Source organism: Ascaphus truei, chromosome 6 (genome assembly GCF_040206685.1).
Source record: "Ascaphus truei isolate aAscTru1 chromosome 6, aAscTru1.hap1, whole genome shotgun sequence".
NCBI classification, from domain to species: domain Eukaryota; kingdom Metazoa; phylum Chordata; class Amphibia; order Anura; family Ascaphidae; genus Ascaphus; species Ascaphus truei.
In genome coordinates, this window is record NC_134488.1 from 71955417 (window position 1) to 71971713 (window position 16297).

The 16297-nt window shown below is 43.9% G+C and overlaps 1 long non-coding RNA gene across 1 annotated transcript; it reads right to left on the reverse strand.

Moving 5' to 3' along the window:
• Positions 1–1053: 1053 nt before the first annotated feature.
• Positions 1054–3387, reverse strand: LOC142496489 (uncharacterized). The gene is made up of 3 exons (XR_012802014.1): positions 2813–3387; positions 2057–2104; positions 1054–1223 (listed from the first exon to the last, which is right to left on the reverse strand). It is a non-coding gene; the product is annotated as an uncharacterized LOC142496489 (long non-coding RNA).
• Between the last annotated feature and the right edge of the window lie 12910 nt (positions 3388–16297).

A 16297-nucleotide genomic window follows, 5' to 3' on the forward strand; every position in this document is an offset into this window, starting at 1 on the left:
ATATCTAAGCGCCACTTTATTGATAATTCTTTGTTTAGCACATCACAGGCCCTGTCACGCCAGAGGCCTTATTCATGTCGGAGCCAAGGTGGGAGGGCGCGAGCAAGGGAGGAGAGCAGGCAGGAGGCCACAAGGGGATTAGATTGCGCACCCCTGTTTTAGCGGCTAACCGCTAAAGTAATGAAAGATTAAATGACAGGAACTGATTTGTTGTTGGTACAAGGAGTGGCTGAAGGTGGTAGTTCCCCAGGGTGGGTGTGTAGGCCTTGCGGGAGAGTTGCAGTAGAAGTTAACCCCTTCATTACTGTAGCGGTTGCAACCGCTAAGGTAATGACGGGGTTAACCCCTCGCGCTACCATCCCACAAGTTTTAAACACCATAATGGGGAAACTACCACCTTCACCCACCCACTATACCACCAACACCACACCGGAATGGGTAAAATGGCTATTAGCCAAACATGGCTAATAGCGCTTTTTCCCATTCAAAAAACCATTACAGTACAAAAAAATAATAATACAACATATATCCCCCCCACCCCCCCCCCCCCCCAACATACTCTGTAATGGGCATAATTCATATTACCCAGATATGGATAATAGCGCATTTGCACTTTAAAAATAAAACATTAGTCAGCTAGCATAAAGTAAATTAAGGTTTTACTTACCTTAGTAACCGCAATGGTAATTAAGGGCTAAGCTCCTTCTCCCCAATACACACCGGGGAGGCCTAACCATACTCCCCGGGACAACTACCCAGATCCCCTCTACCCATTGATTGTCACAGGTAAAATATGCCCACAATATGGGCATGGATTGCTACATAGGCAATGCATGGGCAACCTAAAAAAAGAAATAACAACAAATACAATAAATTACAATGAAATAAAAACAAACATTTGGCAAAAAAATACAATGCTTGTCACTGTGCTGATCTATACCCAGAAAGGGGTATAGATAAGCACATTGGCAGTCAATGGGCAACCTAAAAGAAAATATGCAATTAAATAAAATACTATCAATGTGTTTCTTACCTTTGCTGGATTCACCCTTGTCATCCTACTGCGGCACCAACTGTTGAACCATGACCCAATGTTCAACAGCCTGATGCAAAGAAGTCCATGATCCTCTGTTGATTTAAGAGACTTCTCAGGAAAGTTCTTTCTTCATTTTCTTCTTTATAATCCAAGGGTCCCGTAGATGTTGCTCCGGCAGCTTCTTGGGCTCAAATGAGATGGGACAGGCATTATATAAGGCATGTGATGTCACATTTGAGTGTCAAATGGAACACCCCCAATCCGATTGGTTATGACACAAATTTCTTATAGTGGGGTAAGAACATGCAAACCCGCTTAGCAATGCACTGAACTTATCGAAGTTTAGTGAATGGGCCCCAGAATACCATTTTTTATTAGTTTTAAAGCATCCTCTGATTTCTATAGCAAGCTTTAGCACATTTTCCCAGCAGTGCAAAATCTTTGCAACACTTTCCTGTTTGTGATCATTTGTTGCCAATGTTCCCAGCAGTTTGAGCTGTAAACTGTAACAATAAATACTGTTACCTTAGTAATTTAAGGATACATTTTACCTGCTAAATTACACTGACTGAAGGATTGAATGAAACTGAAAGGCGGCCATTATGTTAGGCACACAATCAGGATTTTTAGAGAATTATAACAGGAGCACCAAACGATTGCCAGCTTAGGTAAGAATGTAGAAATATACATTGTCACATGCTTTACATATACAAATAATAAAGAGAGAAACGGAAAAAAAAGGGAGAAAGTAGTATTGCTGCTTTCAAAAACAAATTTAAATCTCTGAGGTAGAAAAGGACACTTTTTCCACAGTTCACAAATATCCCAAACTTTACAATAATGTGAATGTGAGCAAATATTTCCAAATAATTGTATAAGTTAGCTTGGACGTTTCCTTCTTTATTTTTTTAAACTCTGATCACGATTCATTAAGAGGTTGTTTGGAGTTTAATGTATGTCATTAACACAACTTTTAATCAGTAAAGTATAAGTACTTTAAACACGAAGGCCCATACTTACTAAGCGCTGCTACTCCGACACCTTCTGACCATCACAGGACTCGAAGCTCTGGTAAGGGAGGAACAGCAAAAAAAAAAACATATCTGATTAAATCAAATGTCATATTTCTTCCCCTAGTTCGGATATTTTTTTTCCCTTTTTATCACTCCTGCGCAGACAAAATAAAGAAGTCGATAACTAGTACCCCAAAGAATTTTCTTTATGTATAACAGAAGGAAATGGAGATATTACAGCTACCTGGAGGAGAATAAACGCTCACTGCTTCCCATACATTTGGACTTGTTTTATGACTACATTTGCAAATACAATAAGAAAAACACAGATTTCTCTTTTTTTTTTTGCATCAGAAATGTTTCTTTAAGGCAGTGGATTTCTGGAATAATAGGAAATGCAAACAATAAATAACTGAAAACTTAACTAGATTTTTTTTCTAACTGTACTACTGTGAACTCTGACTTTTTATGGCTTATATATTGTATTGGGTTTATGCAGCTTCTTTATTGGAGATAAAAGCCTTGTAAAAGTAATACTGGATTAGTATTAGAAATAAAATCATGTAGTAATATATATTCAGAATTAGCATGTAATTGAAAATAATATGAATATCTCAGTGGGGAGTATAAATCTATGGTTGCAAATGGACATTGGGCCATATTAGTTGTGCTAAGGTGTAAGGCAGCTTACAGGCTATTAACTTGTAGAGAAGGAGACAAATTTTAAGGGACAGGACACACTAGGCCTGGATTGCATTATTACCTGGGTGTCTTCAAACACTAAGCCCAGCTGTCCCCCCACCACCCATTGATAGCCCTGATAGAAGCATTTAGAGGAGAAGGTATTGGGAGCGTTAATAGGAGCTGGTAAAGATGGAATTAAAGACAGTGGGGGAGGGGTTATAGGAACAGGTAGAGGAGGAGTTTTGGGATCGGTTATAGGAGCAGTTAGGGGAGGAGTTGCAGGAGCAGTTGGGGGAGGAGTTGCAGGAGCAGTTGGGGGAGGAGTTACAGGAGCAGTTGGGGGAGGGGTTATAGAGAGAGGTTTATAGGAGCAGTTAGGGGAGGTGTTATAGTGAGAGGTTATAGGAACTGTTAGGGGAGCGACTAAAAGAGCAGTTAGGGGAGGAGTTATAGAGAGGTTATAGGAACAGTTAGCGGAGGAGATATAGAGAGGTTATAGGAACAGTTAGGGGAGGAGTTATAAAGAGGTTATAGGAGCTGTTAGGGGAGGAGTTATAAAGAGGTTAAAGGAGCAGTTAGGGGAGGAGTTATAAAGAGGTTATAGGAGCAGTTAGGGGATGAGTTATAAAGAGGTTATAGGAGCAGTTAGGGGAGGGGTTAGTGGGAACATTTTGGGGAGAGTGTTAATCTCTGTGCCAAAGGCCGCGTCCACACTGCTGCTGAGCGTGCTTGGCACTTGCCGCGTTTACTTCAATGAAACGCAATATGTATGGCCAAGCTCACACAGCGTGCGCGAGCTCTTGCATGCGCACGTAAGCTCTCCAAAGCTCAGCACTTGGAGAGACCAGGAAATTTTATTTCCAAGCGCTGAGCAGGGTCACATGACCCTTCTCTGACCAATGAAAGAGCTCCAGTCCCAAAACCAATCAGAGTGGAGGGAAGGGGGGGAGGGAGAGTGGAGGGAGGAGGGAGAGTGGAGGAAAGGGGGGGGAGAGTGGAGGGAAGGGGGAGGGAGGGAGGTGGAAAGGGGGAGAGAAAGAGAGGAGGGAAGGAGAGAGAGGAGGGAAGAGGGGAGAGAGGTGGGAAGGGGGGACAGATTGAGGTGGGAAGGGGGGAGAGAGGTGTGAAGGGGGAGAGGTGGGAAGGGGGAGAGAAAGGTGGGAAGAGGGGATGAGAGAGAGGTGGGAAAGGGGGATAGAAAGGTGGGAAGGGGAGAGAGAGAGGTGAGAAGGGGGGGAGAGAGAGAGGTGGGAAGGGGGGGAGAGAGAGAGGTGGAAAGGGGGGGAGAGAGGTGGGAAGGAGGGAGAGAGAGGGTGGCAAGGGGGGAAGAGAGAGGAGGAGGGAAGGGAGGAGGGAGAGAATGGAGGAAAGGGGGGGAGGAGAGAATGGAGGGAAGGGGGAGAGAATGGAGGGACACAGACAAACACAGAGACACACAGACACACTGACACACAGATACAGACACACACACAAAGACACCCACACAGAGACAGACACATACACACACAGAGACACACACACACACAGACACACACAGACACACCGCACCGATCCTGCCAATGACACGCCCCGCCTTAAAGACCACGCCCCCCTTAAACACCACACGCCCCCCCCTTTCCCGCGCTCCTCTCGAATTTGTGAAGGACAGACGAGCGCTCATGCTTGGAGAGGTGGTAACGTCACCGCTCTCAAGCATGAGCGCGCTCTGCGGCAGCGTGGCCGCAGCCTAAGGCTGCGCTTATACAGATGGCGACGCTACCGATGATGTCACCCATCGCCGTCGCCATTGCGAAAGTTGTAATTTCTATTTTGGAGACGTCGATGGCTACAAGGCCAGTGACGTCATCAAGGGGGAAGGCAGAGGGACGGAGCTCTCTGATTTGCTTATAGCCAGTCACATATGGAGACCGTCTCTCCAAAAATCAAATTCTACTGACTACCAGATTTTTGGTAGCGCTGTTTCTCCGTCGCGCCGTCGCGTCCACTATAAGACCGGCAACGGCGACAATGCATTTGTTTTGATGCAGCGTCGCTGTCGCCGGCACTATAAGCGCAGTTTAAGATGCACTGTGATTGGCCTTGCAAATCACGTGACACGGCCGTCACCTGTGAAAAACAAAATCTCAAATCTATTCATGAGACAGAAGCTTTGCAGTTCGTCGCTACTGGTATGTGCGCTTTCATTGGATTTTATTGGTTTTTTTTGTAGCTGCTCAGTATCGTGCCAAGCGGTGTCGCCAGCGATTTCTGGTATATTCACGGCCTAAGGCTTCATCACCGGTGGCCGAGCTGTGGCCACGTCATGGCGGTGATTCAGCCAATGAGGGTGAACCAGCCACGTGATGTCATGGCAACAACCCTCCCCCATCCCCCCGTCGGGTTTCCTGCTCCTCACTGGCAGCGCAACCGCAGACCACAGGTTGCGGTTGGAACTGGTGCATGCGCCGCTGTGACTGGGGCCATAGCCAAAGAGACCTGTATCCAATGTAAGAAAAAAAAATAACAGGTTTCCTACATTTCATGCCATTGCAAACTGAAACGCGAAAATCCTTGCATTGCATCAAGGAACCAATTTTATAATTGCATTAATACATATCTCCCACTGTGTCTATTTAATAGACATTCAATAAAATAGGATTTAAAGAAATTAGCACTTGTAGAAATATTGTATGAAAATGTAAAACTACTAGTAAATAATGAACCCAGGCCTAGTAAAGCCTGAGTCATTATTAAAGGCCTAGTTATATCAATTACCCATAAGGTACAGTAGGCACGTGTCTAGGGACCCCCCAAGGATAGGGGGCCCCCGCCCCCTTGTACCGTAAAGGTGCTGTGGGCTGCCGACAAGGGAAGGGGGGAGAGAGCCGGGAGCCTTACTTCCTGCTCCAGGGTCCTGTCCTACAGACCCATGTTGTATCTCCCCCCTGCCTCCGTTCGGCAGGAAGGGAGGAGGGAGCTATTTGCCATGCAGCTCAGACTGCAAGGACGTCTGAAAGGAGCACGGAGGTAGGTGGATTTAATTGGAACCTGCCTGCATAAAAATCCTTCCAGTTCCCCTATAGTATGTACTGACAGTCTCCCAGACTAATCTCTGACACTGATCCCCCCCCTGCTCGATCTGCTGCTGCTGTACCTGTGTCCCCCGACCTCCTGCTCCCTCAGCCACAGAGATCAGGTCCCCCAGACACCAGAGTGACCGCAGGGAGGGTGTGCACCTGTCCTGTACAGTAAGATACTTATTGTAGCTCCCCGTTGGCTCATTGGTTCCTCCACTTCAGAGGGTCTAGTCTGAGGAGCCTCTGCTGACAGTGCTAACTCAGGTGTCTGCTGCAAGCATGAGGCTCTGCTCCCCCATGTGCTGTGACTGATATAAGATCTGCTGTGATTACTGATCCCCCCTCTCAGGCCCTGCCTCTGCCTGCTCAGTCCCCCCTCTCTCACTATTCCCACCCTTCTCTCACTCTTCCCACCCTTCTCTCACTCTTCCTAGCCTTCTCTCTCACTGTTCGCCCCCTTCTCACTCACCCTTCCCCCATCTCTCACTCTTTCTCCCCCTTCCCTTACTGTTCCTCCCCCTACTTCTCTCACTCTTCCCCCGTCTCTCACTTCCCCTCCATTCTTTCTTCCTTTCCCTTCACTCTCTTACTTCCTTTCTCTCAATCTTCTCCCCCTTCTCTCTCTTCCCCCTTCTTTCTCTCTTCCCCCTTCCCTTTCTCTTACCCTCCTTCTCTCTCTCTTACAGTACCCCCTTCTCTCTCACCCTTCCCACCCTTCTCTCACTCTTCCTCCCCCTTCTCTCACTCTTCCTCACTTCCTCCTCCTTCTTCTCTCACTCTTCCTCCCCCTTCTCTCACTCTTCCTCCCCCTTCTTCTCTCACTCTTCCTCCCCCTTCTTCTCTCACTCTTCCTCCCCCTTCTTTCTCTTAGTGCCTAGGGACACCGAGGATCTTAATCCACCACTGGTTATAGCATGAACTGGGAGATTAGTGCTTGTATATACTGTACATATAGGCTCATATTTACTAAGAAGTCTTCTACCGTAAGACACTTTTCAGCACTAGATGACACCTATCAGGCCTTTGACTTGAATAGTGCCCGTTGGCAGGAGACTGCTCAGCTAATATGGCAGATAATATGCAGTGGTCAAAGTGGATTAAAATGTAGTGGTGCTATGGATGATTTATAAAAGGTCTACAGTACATGTATTGAGGAAAAAACTCATTGGACTGTATTTTTCAAAGATTTAAACAGTATTTATGCTGTAAGCATAGGAAGACAAGAGACTTTCCAAAATAAATCCTGCGGAATTGTAAATTTGCAAATGAAAATAAATAGTGGTACTCTATAATATAAGAACCTTGCCCTGATAAACTTACTGTCCCCTGTTTAACCCATTAGCTGCCAGATCCTTGGGAAGATGCAGGATGCTTTTGTGGCATAAGGTTTGATGCAGACTCACAATCTCCCCATTTTCCTGTGCCTCCACAATCCTGATTTACTAAGAGCAAAAAAGAAGGTAACGCCATGTTGAGAAAGCAGATATCTCTCACCATGCAGGGGAACCATTTCAAACTATGTCTGCAAAGCACCATCCATTGTCACGATTGCTCCGGACAAATGTTATTTTTCGCCTTTCGACAAGTAGATTTGCTAGAAATATGTTTGTCGGGAAAGGTTTAAAGGAAGATATTCCAATCAACGGAATCGCATTAACACTTTTGAACCTTAAAGCTTAACACGGTGGAAAACGCAATATTTCTTTATCCTATCAAGTGTCCACTTCTATATAGATCTTGTGTAAAAGAAACATTGCAATTGGTCCTGTCTTCTGGCACAGGAAAAATAAAATATTTTGTGCATGTATGAAACCATGGGGGCTTTAACGATGTTATTGCGAGCTAATTTATAATAACAGAGGTGTAGCAATGGCGAAAGAGACCTGTCAACTCACACGTTATCACTGTGTGACACTTGAATTCGACCCATCTCACGGCCGAGTGTTGAACTGACATAGGGGCCCTGGGAGCTGTGTGTTCGGCCTTCTTTGGGCTGTAAGAGGAGTGTGTAGGAGTGTGCTGTTTGACTTTTGCCACAGGAAGTCACAAGAGAGGATTGTATTCAGACAGCGTTTCACACTAGTGGCCATAAAAGAAGGGTGCCCAGGCAGCTTTTCCTTGATAGATTGTTTAAACCGGACCATTTCTTCCGGATTATTGGTGTTTAGTGAGTGTGGTGTGTTGATGCAACATTCATCATCATGCCGTGTCTCTAACACTGCCTCCTACTCACTACAAGCTGGTAAAAATGTCAATGTTGACAGGTCTGGCATTAGCAAATAACTAGCCTCTAACCATTTTCAGTTCATGGCCTTGAAGTTAGATTTATTTTATTAAATATAAATAGTGTTAGGCACAGATACTTACTAATACAAGCTAGGGAGCATTGATAATGATGGGGTATAATAAATGGGTTGTGATGGTGGGGGTAGTGGGATATATTCACAATATATAAGTTTGTTAAATATATATGTATATATATCATAGATGGTGCTGTTAAATCATCCAAACCAGTGTCTGTCATCTTCCCGTTCTATTTGAAACCAGAAATTGAAGCTAACAGCGAGATTCGCCCATAGTTTCCCAAATGAGAGAAAAATTAATGTAAAATATTTTTCACTGGACTTCTAAAAATGGCCATCACCCTAAATTTTCTATGACCAGCTTTATATCTCTGTAGTCTTACTCTTAGGGGGACATTCACTGTGCCATGGGACACATTCAAGTACCATGGTTAGAATAGCTCTGGCCGTTAACAATATCCCAATATTCCTATTATGTCTTTCTTTTTTTTCTGCTAGGTAATGCTAATTTCTCACTCATTTAGGACCCCGCACCCTGACAGCCATGCAACAGAAATATCCCAAACCCTAATGTTTGATTCTGCATATGTCTGTCAAGAAACAAGTGTGAGCCTTCAGCTGAGGCGGTTGCTTGATTAGTCTCACAGTCACTCCAACGAGCTATCAGATTCCCAGCATGATGTTCCACTGCATCACTGCTCCAACCCTTTAGGCAAAGGATTCTAATAATGAGTCACAGTGCCGTGACTCAGGCCTTGCTTCTGCTCTGTTGAGCCGCTTGCTGAGAGAGGCTGCATGCTCCCTCATTATAATTTTATAGTTTTTTTTTCCTTCTATTTGTTCTTTTGTATTCATTTTCATTTCCACCAAATGCTTGCTACATTACAATCAAAATGCTTATAGCTGCCACCAAGGAAGAACGCAGAAGCCCCAGCATACCACCCTTCTTTAAAGTGTTCTGTACATATCTATAGCTATAAATGCATTTGGAGCCCATTTTATTACTGCTTATATTCTTAAATCGTATTATACTAGTGGAAGAATTTTCTGCGCTGTGTTTTTCTTTAGGGCATTTTCAGTAGGTGAAAGCACCTTGTACATGCTGCAACGTCAATAGTGGGCTGAGTATATGGATTGAATATCCATATATAAGGTATTGTATTTAATTAGTATTAAGTGTGTGTGTGTGTGTGTGTGTGTGTGTGTGTGTGTGTGTGTGTGTGTGTGTGTGTGTGTGTGTGTGTGTGTGTGTGTATATATATATATATATATATATAGGTATAGGCAGTGTTTGACAAACCTATACATGTGCACGCGCCGGGCGAATGGATTTAACATCGTGGCGAGCTCCTATTGGCCCAAGCAGCACACGTGTGGTACTAGGTGGAGAGTAGATTTTTTTTTGTTCGGCGAGTAGATTTTTTGGTGATTTGTCCACCACTGGGTATAGGTATCGGTATCTGTACCGTGTTAGCCGAGCTTAATAATCAAAAACGAATAGACGATACCGTTCTGTGGCTAACGAAATGCTTTTATTTGTGCGAGCTTTCGAGATACACTGATCTCTTCTTCCGGCGGTGTTACAATGGATAAAGCAAGCAATAGTTCAACTTAAAAACAGTGCATCCTGGAATGTTATCTGTGACTGAAACCTATCCCTCCCCCCATGTACTGTATGCGATTTATGACTTGAGGTGTTAAATGGTCCCTGAATGTTAGTGATGTAAGAGTATGTGTGTATGTTTGTGGGTGTGGGTGTGTGTGTATGTATTCACAGCAGGGCCCCGTTCATACGGCGGGTTCTGTTCCAGGCCGCCAATGCCAAGCGGAAATCGCTGTAAAGCGGGGTCCTACTGTACTGTATTGTACCTTTGAAAACAGAGATGCAGAGCTGTAAACCGACTGTTTTGCTGACAAATGGCATCTGACAAGGAGTTGTACACGCACTAAAACTGTTGCTTAGTGACAGCGGATACTCCGCTGCTGAGCGCGTCATGCTGAAATCGCCGGAAAAACGGAACAAGCGCCAAACCTAATGAATATGGGTATACATTGGCAAACGCCGTATGATCGGAACGCTGTAAAGCGGAACACCATAAAGCGGGGCCCTACTGTAAATATAAATGTATAACGCGCCCACGGTGTATACAGCGCTTTACAAAAGGTGTGTGTGGAGTAGGAGTGTATACCAGTGGTGTGGGTATGTGTAGAAATGTATGAGGGTGTTGCAATACTATAAGTGTGTGTGGATACTATGTGGTCCCTATTGGTATATATATACATTGTGTATTTATATGTGATATATATTTGTATATGCATACATACATATATGCTTACGTGTGTATGTGTGATATATATATATATACTGTATATATATATGTATATATATATATACATATACAAATATATATATATATATATATATATATCACATACAAATATATCACAAATATATCACATATACAGTATATATATATTCAAGGAAGGGAAGACAAAAACAGCACTACACTATGGTGTAATTTCCTTACATTGTGGACACAAGGATATTGCTGACTTTTATTTAGAAGAGCACCTTTGTTATTTGAACTTTGTGCTGTTAGAGCACTTGTACACTTTTTTGTGATATACCTTTATTTATTAAGGATATACACACATTTATTCCAAATTGAGTCCAATTTTCTCACACTTGAGTATAATAAGTAGAATAAGACAAGTCATGTTAGGCTGAAGATAAACGAAGGACAGTTGCATGTGTATTAGGTCAACAGAAGCACAATTATTCATTTATTTTTAATCAGACATGTATGCGTAGTTTTACAGATTTTTATTTTAACACATCCATGATAAATTAATGCTTTGAAATATATAAAATATCTGCCTTATTGTGAGCCCTCAAAACCACAGGTAAATTCTTTTTGCTTTGTTCCTTATTTGCAAAGTAATTATAAAGCAATCTGATAAACATAAGTATTATGAATTCTGTGTTCTCGGAGGAAAGCAAAACATAATCATCTTTCACAAGATGCAAATACGTCAAACAGTTACTTTAAGGGTGATCCAATCTTTCGAAGAAAAACAATCACAAGGGACTGCCATTTGAAAAGTATTACTACATGCAAAAGAATGCATTAAAAAAAACTGTATTGTAAAATAGGCAATTCACCATTTGTGGTTTCAAGGTCTCAGTACATAGAAGACCCATCCTTGCCTTCTGTTTAGCTATTTCTTCTATCAGTGTTGCGGTCCTTTCTATCTTTTGGCTGCTGGCAAGTCCTGTCAAGTCTCTGGGATTCTGCCTGAGATTCATGCATTGTGATGGTAACTTAAACAGCATGGGGACCTTCTCACGCTATGTGATAGTGTGACAGGGTCACAGTGTAGGATGTCCCATCCCCGGTCTTCACCCTGCTGTCTAGTCCAGCCCATCCCTCATCTGTCCTTTTCTGAGACCGTACTTTTTCCCATCTCCCTCCCCATCTCCCTTAATTGATTTTTTTAACTTTGTGTTTTATTGGATTTTCAAATAGTAAGGGGTACAGAAATGAAAAGGGGGAGGGGGTGGGTGTTACGGATACAGAAATAAAGCTGGTATGAGGGTGGGGGGGGGGATAGCAATACAGTTCCAGTGGATTGATTTCACATTTGTTAAAATTAGTCATGCAAATCACGTGTCACAGTATCGCATGCAAGCTAGTTTGGGTTACTTTCATCAGAGCCATTTTTTTTACTGTGTCTGTTGATGTACAGTAGTCTTCAAAAGGTGAGGAGCATCGGAGCCTGTCTTGTATCCTAATTTGCTTAACCAAGGGTCGCTAAGGTTGTTAAATTTAATCTTGGAATAATTGAGGTAAACCATTTATTTTTTCATAATAAAGCACTTGCCAGACTTTGTTGATAATTCTGGTTATATCTGGCACCCAGGGCCAGCTTGATGGCAGCGCCATCGTTGCCACTCCACGGAGATTGAAGCTAACAGAGGCCCCGCACTCTTTCCCATAACATTTAAACTGATTGCCGGGGGAAGAGTGTGGGGCTTCTGTAATTACCTCTTACTTTCTCTCCTGAGCCGGTATCTCTTCTTGCAATCATGTGACGACACGTCGCCATGACAATGTGATGTCACATAACGCCGCATCGACATGACAATGCGACATAGCAGGAGGAGATGCCGCTCTGGAAAAGGTAAGAGGCCCTGCCAAAACCCCACTGCATCGAGCCCTGCAAAACTCCTAGCAGCCCTTCTGGCACTGGCCCCTTCTAAGAGGCCACTGTAGTGCACCTGGTGGCCGCCAAAATATGGGAGATTTGTTTACGTTGCTGTAACACGGTGGGTTCCTGCTCGCATAGTGAGACAGGGAAATCCTGTTCACACAGCCTGATACAGCACTGAGGAGGTTAATCCCAAAGCAAGCTATTGTAACTAATCTACTCAGCTGACTCGTTAGAGGTATAAAAACCCATAGATACTCACTACTGAAATCTCTCTGGCCAGGAAGGTACTGGACCCTGGACTGCTGCGGAGAGAAACCCTGCACAAGGATTTACAGAATCCTACCCCGGCCGTAGGGAACTTACCTCCACTCTTTTGCTATATGTGTTGTTGGTAAAGGGCCTAGCTCCTCAGCCCATAGATAGGGTGTATGGAAAGGTGTAATGAGCGCTTCCAACAGGAGTCGGCTGTTTGTTTTGTTTTCTTGTAAACCCTGTTTGGCTGATCATAAGCTGTTTATGTTGTTGAAAGCATGCTGTGGTCTTGCCCTCGGGTGCTGCCCATTTGGGAGCAAATCAGAGAGATTGGCTACAAAGGATCTTGGGCCTCGCAATTCCACTGGACCCATGGATGTTCCTCCTGAACAGGCCGGCTGAGGGGCTTTCCAGAACACAAAGCAAATTAGTGGTGCATTTTGCAACAGCGACAAGGTGCGAGATCGCAACATTGTGGAAACCAGAATAAAATCCCAAATATTACTTCAATTAGGAACAGAATTTGGTATGTATGCCAGATGGAAAAGTTAACGAGTTTAGTTAATGATACTGGCGCTAAATTTCTAAAAGTCTGGATATTGTGGTTAGCACAAACAGACATCCCAGGAGTTGATGGTACTTCAATTTTGCTATGATAATATTAGAAACACGTTCTCCGCTGACTCACAGGAGCTGGGGCGTAGAGCTGTTGAAACCTAGAAGAGAGATGTAGATATGGGTAGCAGAGCTACAGGCCACGTGGGAGGAACTGCCTAGAGAGGCGCCATAGAAAAGTTTAAGTGCAGAAGAGGACGAGTGAGAAGATCGAGAGGAGGACAGACCCCATCCTCCCCCTTCCAATCTTTTTTTTCTGATGTTCTTTTATTTATTTTTTGTTACATATATGTATTATGATATAACTATGTTGATTTATATGCAGACCAATGTATACCGTGTAAATTCTCAATAAAATCTAAGTTGTAAAAAAAAAAGTTGTGGCTAATAAAAGCCTACATTTGTTTTCCCCTAAAACATCTTCTGTTTTAAAAAAAAACTATGCGCACACATTCTACAGTTCCTCATACGAGGCATTTTGGGTCGGCTTGCCAAGTAACGCCATCCAAAGGCTGATCTTAACTGTCCGCCCTATTACCCAGTTAATTAATTGGAAACCTCTTTGCCATAGATCTGTTACTGTAGGACAGCTCCACCATATATGCACCATCGATCTCTATGACCACAACCCCAGAAACATCATCATCATATCTTTATTTAATGGCCCTGACATGTACAAGCACCCCGACCGGATCTTTGTCCCACCGAAGGGGGCATCGCCGGACCCTTACACCATGTTAGAGAAATAATTAAAACAAAGTGGAAAAATAGATAACAGACAAAATAGAATAACACAATTAGGGAAAGGCTAGTCGGACAGTGAGTCTTGCACTGGGCTCCAAAATGAGCCAAATTGGGTGCATTTCGGATGTCTGGTGGTGAGAAGTTCCAAATCCTGGGGGCTACACTCGGAAAGTCTCGACATCCCAGGGTTGGATGGTAATTCTCAGGGAAAACAGTGGGGCCGATCCTTCTGACTACAGAGTGTACTGTATGTATATATATATATATATATATATATATATATATATATATATATATATATACAAATATAGCTGTATGCTCATCTGCATGTCTTAGGCAGGTCTGCAACCCCGCCTTTCCCCATTATCACCCAGCATACAGCACTTCCACTGCAGCAAGGGATTCTGGGAAATGACATGCAAATGAGCACACAGTGTCACTTTTTGCCTCAATAACCATTTTTAACATGGTTCCCTATAGGCTTAAGCTTGCTGCATGGTCACAGCTTTGAGCACAGCCAGGGTTAAGGTGCATACCCAGAAAACCACCCACAGACAGCTGTTTCGACCTTGATGGGTCTCATCAGTGTGGGGTTGATTTTACTGGGAATGCAAGAGAGGCTTATGGGATAGGCCAAACCATAATACTGAGTTAAGTTATGGTGAGTAAAAAAAGTGACAAAAACCCTCCACAGGAAAGCAAATATGCAAATATAGCTGTATGCTCATCTGCATGTCTTAGGCAGGTCTGCAACCCCGCCTTTCCCCATTATCACCCAGCATACAGCACTTCCACTGCAGCAAGGGATTCTGGGAAATGACATGCAAATGAGCACACAGTGTCACTTTTTGCCTCAATAACCATTTTTAACATGGTTCCCTATAGGCTTAAGCTTGCTGCATGGTCACAGCTTTGAGCACAGCCAGGGTTAAGGTGCATACCCAGAAAACCACCCACAGACAGCTGTTTCGACCTTGATGGGTCTCATCAGTGTGGGGTTGATTTTACTGGGAATGCAAGAGAGGCTTATGGGATAGGCCAAACCATAATACTGAGTTAAGTTATGGTGAGTAAAAAAAGTGACAAAAACCCTCCACAGGAAAGCAAATATGCAAATATAGCTGTATGCTCATCTGCATGTCTTAGGCAGGTCTGCAACCCCGCCTTTCCCCATTATCACCCAGCATACAGCACTTCCACTGCAGCAAGGGATTCTGGGAAATGACATGCAAATGAGCACACAGTGTCACTTTTTGTATATATATATATACACACACACACACACACACACACACACATGCAATGCTTTATACGACATAAGGGCAATTCTGTACTTAATACGGAAGGTCACAGGAAGCCAGTACAGATCACAGAGAGCAGGTGTAATTTGCTCAAAATGGCCAACACGGTAAAGCATGCGAGCAGCTACGTTCTTTGAAGTCTTTTAATCATCACAAGAGGCATTACTGCATAGAGGGCATTTCCATAGTCCAAACGTGTTGACACTAAGGCGCAGACAAGTGATTCCAGGTCAGGCATTGAGAGAATCAGATGCAGTCCTCAGAGTATCCTTAGGTAATAAAACCTGGTTGTAACTGTAGCCAGAACCTGTGCCCACATGTTCAAGCTAGAGTCAAACAGGACTCCTAGATTGCGCACCATGACACAGGGACTGATCTGACACCATTAATTAGTGGTGTGTCAATCCCACCCTGCCACGTTCCCAGTCTTGGCTCTGACCGAACAATCATGACTTCAGTCTTTCTGGTCTAAGCTTCAGCCAGTTCTGACACATCCAACTGGTTACCTCTAACAAGGATTCTGACAGTGCAGCGACCGACTCCATGAGATCAAATGTAAAAGAGACATACAGTAGATTTGTGTGTCATCAGCATATGGCACAACATACCATGTCTCCAGATTATATCACTGAGAGGCCTTACGTATACATGAAACAACAAGGGAGACAGTACCGAACCCTGAGGAAACCTGCACAGGGCCAGGCTAATAGGCGATACATGATTGCCTATGATCACCTGCTGGGTCCCGCCCTTCAGGAAGGAGGTGATCTACTTGAGAGAGGAGCCCTCGATTCCCCCCCCCCCCCGAGGCTCTTGAGGCAACCTAGCTGTATCCCGTGGTCAATAGTGTTGAAGGCTGCTGACAAATACAACTTGACGAGGACAGACAAGCTGCCCCTGTCCATGGCTAGGTGAAGATCATCCGTCACACAAACCAGGACCATCTCTGTTCCATATCGGGTATGAAAATGAAAAATGGAATGCCGAAGAAACCATGATATTCAAGACAGGATTCCAACACTATCCCTAGAAAAGGAAAGTTGGAGATTGGACGATAGTTGGCAAGCCGGTCGACATAAAA